Below are 4,640 nucleotides of genomic sequence, written 5' to 3'. Positions count from 1 at the left end.
TTATGATTCTGAGTCTGATTCGTGGAAGAGTCAGCGAGTTGGGAAACATGTGAAATATGAATTAGACTTAGCATTCCCTTATGACAGTTGCCTATTATGGATTAGCGAGAACATAGGGTGAATGTTTGGTGAAGAGAAGTTTAGGATGCTTAGTGATTTTTTTTATTGCAGTGCATTGTATTTATTTGGCACTTTTACCGTACTGGGAACCCATGGGCCCGGGGTTCTCATTCCGTATATATCTCTTGTTTTTCAGATACAGGTCCAGGTGCTCAGAAGTGAGCTGTGGTTCGTCTGAGAGCCGGCGAAGATCTTTATTTTCTCCACTTTGTGTTTTGCTTAGAATCTCTCCACCTTTGTTTTGAAGATATTATATTATGTGTTGAACTCTTTTGGAACTTGCCTATAGAGGCTCTTATGTTTCCTTTGGGAGAGATTAGGATGTACTGTTGTCAACTACTTTCATACTGTACCCTAGCCGGCCTAAACTTCGCGGGTCGCGACTAGTGGCTATTTACTTATGTTATATATATCTATCTGTTATCTATCTCTTAATCTCCTTTATGCCTTGTCCATATATCGCTTTCGGCTTCATGTTTTATCTTTTCGTTGTCGAATCGTGAGTGATACGTCTTCGCGATTTTATTTCTACTCTTTTCAGGCTTCTCGATTAATACTCCTTTCAAAATTACCTATGTTTATATATTAAAAATCCACCTGAGAGTCGTACCACCGTAATATCATTGACTTATGACTCGAGCATAAGAATTTGAATATTAGGGTGTTACAGATAACTTTATTATAATTTAGAGTTAAATACTAATGAATAAATATAATGATAGTAGAATGAAGATGGTAGTGTATGTTGTCGTCTTAGTATATATATTCTTAACAAAATTTATAATTTATAATTTTAAATAAAGAATTTTTAATTCAAAATTTTCACCCAAAATATTTTTTTAATTTATTATTTTTAGGAAATTATCAAAGGAACTCAATTTAATTATAATGTACTAATTTTGTCTGTCATCATAAAATTTTATAATCAAGTTTACTTGTACAATGTTAATAACAAAAAAAAATTCACACTATTAGAGAAATAAAAATCCAAATCTTAGAGTAATTTTTCTCTAAATTAAATATTACAAAAGATAACACATTTATTTTAAAATTAAATAAAAATCCTATTTATAAACTATTTTACCAATTAATATATTAATTCTAAATAAATAAAATTATATTAAATTGTGTGATATTTGAATATCTAAACAAATTAATTATTGGATATAATTTTATTTGATTTTCTTTTCAGTTTTGTAACCTTAATATGGACACAAGATAGATAAACCCTTATATTATTTGAAGAAAGTTAATATTATAATTTATTCTTAATTATACTAAATATAAATTACGGGGATGCTACACATCTAACACATCTATGTAACCATGTAACCAAGTTGGCCCAACACTAAAAAAACCTAATACCATTAAATGAAACGTGAAATATACACACTCAATACACACGAAATTGCCCAACGCTTCTTCTCCCCCACGCTTCTTTTCATGCTCGTTTATGCACGGAGCGTCTTCTTCTTCTTTGCGTTCCTCATTCTCTTTCTTCTCCTCCTTTTTTGGGTTCCTTCTTCTTCATGTATTTTCTCCTTATCGTCATTCTTTTGTTGTTGTTGCTGCCGTATTTTTTTTGTCTTTTTCTCTTTCTCTCAGGTGAAGAAGCAGTAGAAGGTGAGGAAGATGAGTTTTGAATAGTGCAGAATGAACCGAATACAGTACTCATGGTGAACCAAATACATTACTCATGATGAACCAAACATAGTACTCATAGTGAACCGAAAACAATACAATTGTATAGTACTGAGTGAACGAAACATAATTCATTATATAAAATCAAATTCAAATAGCTTTCTGCAGAATGAACTGAACAAAGTACTCATGGTGAACCGAAAATAATACAATTGAATAGTACTGAGTGAACGAAACATAATCCATTATATAAAATCAAATTCAAATAACTCTGCCTACAATTTACATATTATCAATTCAATTCAATTCAATTCAGTACACCTCCGTCCATTTAATTCAATTCAAATTAGCAATTGCATTCCATTCAATTCAATTCAAAATTGAATAATCCAAACTTTGTCAGTTTGATTCATTTCAAAAGAGTAATCCAAATCACTCTCCTATTTACCAAAAAGTTATGAACCCCCTAAACACTAAACCTTAAACCCTAAACCCTAAACACTAAAACCAGAACCCTGAACACTGAACCCTGAACCCATAAACCCTAAATCCCTAAAACTCTAAAACCTAAACCCTAATTTCTACACCCTAAAACCTAAACCCTAAACCCTAAACCCTGAACCCTGAACCCTAACCCTAAACTCTGAACCCTGAACGCTAAACCCTAAACCCTGAACCTAAACCCTGAACACTGAACTCTGAACCCTAAATGCTAAACCCTAAACCCTAAACCCTGAACCCTACCGTAAACCCTAAACCCTACCGTTAACCTTAAACCCCTAAAACCTTGAATCCTGAAACCTAGACCCTAAACCCTAAACCATGAACACGGTGAACTGAAATTAATACACGGGACAAACCAAAAGTTTGAAACACACTGAACCCCTGTACACTGAACCCTGAACCCATAAACCCTGAACCCTAAAATCCTAAACCCTGAAATCCTATCGTCATTCTTTTGTTGTTGTTACTGCTGTTTCTTTTTTTTGTCTTTTCCTCCTTCTCTCTCTGGTGAAGAAGCAGTAGAAGGTAAGGAAGAAGAGTTTTGAATAGTGCAGAATGAATCGAACACAGTACTCATGGTGAACCAAAATCTTAGTTATGGTGAACCAAAATCTTAACTACGGTGAAACAATTATATAGTGCTTAGAGAAGAAAACAAAACATATTGGTCTAATTTTTGTTAGACTCCTTTCTGCGGATCGAACCAAAAACATGAAAATGATGAACCACCTCTTTAGTACTTACCGAACCGAAAAGTTACTCACATTTACTCAGAGTTACTCACAATTACTGACACTCATAATTACTCACAGTTATATATTATCAATTCAATTGAATTCAATTCAGATGTAGATCACCTCAGTCCATTCAATTCACTTCAAATAAAATTAGAAATTTCATTCCATTAAATTCGATTCATAATTCAATAATCCAAACCTCATCAAATTGACACGTTTGAGAAGAATCATTAAAATCGCACTCATTTAACTGATTTGAAGTTGATTCATTCATTGTTTCAATTGAAAAGTGTAGATCGAAGAAGAAAACGAAGAAGAAGATGAACGACGAAGATAATTGCGTTGAATTAATCCAGATCCATACTGCAGAGAAGAAAAACACGAAAGAGGAGAACAACAAATTTAATTAGGTTGAAGAAGAAGAAGAAGAAGAAAAACGCAAAAGAGGTTTACGTTGTATGAAAAAGTTTATGTTGAGAAACGTTGATAACGCAAAATAAGGATTTGTTATCTAGATTATAAGAGGCACGTGTAAAACAAGCAGGGGTGTGGGACGTGAGGTGAAAGTTACATAGATACCATCCATATAATTTTTATATAGATGTAGAACTTTTTTCCCTATAAATTATACTATAATTATACAAATAATTTGTTTATTTATTAAGGGTGCGGATATGCATATCAGAACTTAGTTATTCATATATTATTTAATTATATATTCAAAAGAGTAAACTACTATTTTTGAATATGCTTTTAGGATTTAAGTAGTTTTATCAACAAAAATTTATTTTTTAAGGTATAAATGATAATTTACTCTTTATTTATTAAGTGTGTGGATATACGAACTTACATATCGAATCTACAAATACATATCCACGACTGATCCTTTTAGATAATCGAACATAGTCATTAATATATTTTTTAATTATATATCTATATTAAAATTAAATAAAGATAACCATATTATAATTTAGAGTTAAATAATAATGAATAAATATAATAATAGTAGAATAACGATGGTAGTGTTGGTATATATATTAATAATAAAATTTATAAGTTAAAATTTTAAATAAAGTATTTTTTAATTCAAAATTTACTCCCAAAATATTTATTTATTATTTTTAAAAATTATGAAAAGAACTCCATTCAATTAATGTACTAATTCTATTTGTCTGGTAAAATCCTATAATCAAATTCAATTTTACAAGGTTAATAACAAAAATGAAGATTCACATTATCTAACAACAATATCAATTTTAAATCCTTACAAAAAAAGTGACAAACTTAACATAAAAATATGTATAAATAATTATAATAACAAAGAAATAATAATCCAGTGATATAAATGGACAGAAACTCTAACTTCAGTCATACAATAGGGAAATAAAAATCTTAAATAGTTATACTTTCAATATGTATTGATGTCATTAAGGCATAATGTAGACAAAAAATCTTGAATAGTTATACTTTGAATATGTATTGATGTTATTAAGGTATAATGTCGAGGATGCTAATAGGTAAAAATCATAATTCTAGAAACCCAAAACAAACCTATTATTATTTTTTTAAAAGAATATAATATTATAACTATTAATAAAATCTCATATTTTTTATTTTTATTTTTATTTTTTATATATA

General features: G+C 29.8%; 1 long non-coding RNA gene across 1 annotated transcript in view; it reads left to right on the top strand.

Moving 5' to 3' along the window:
* Positions 1-549, top strand: part of LOC127745799 (uncharacterized) — a 4,389-nt gene extending 3,840 nt beyond the window's left edge. The window contains exon 2 of the long non-coding RNA XR_008007373.1: positions 257-549. This is a non-coding gene — a long non-coding RNA (uncharacterized LOC127745799). The remainder of the gene's footprint in view (positions 1-256) is intronic.
* The last annotated feature ends 4,091 nt before the right edge of the window (positions 550-4,640 follow it).

Source organism: Arachis duranensis, chromosome 1, assembly GCF_000817695.3.
Source record: "Arachis duranensis cultivar V14167 chromosome 1, aradu.V14167.gnm2.J7QH, whole genome shotgun sequence".
NCBI lineage: Eukaryota > Viridiplantae > Streptophyta > Magnoliopsida > Fabales > Fabaceae > Arachis > Arachis duranensis.
This window is presented reverse-complemented; position numbering and strand designations above follow the sequence as displayed.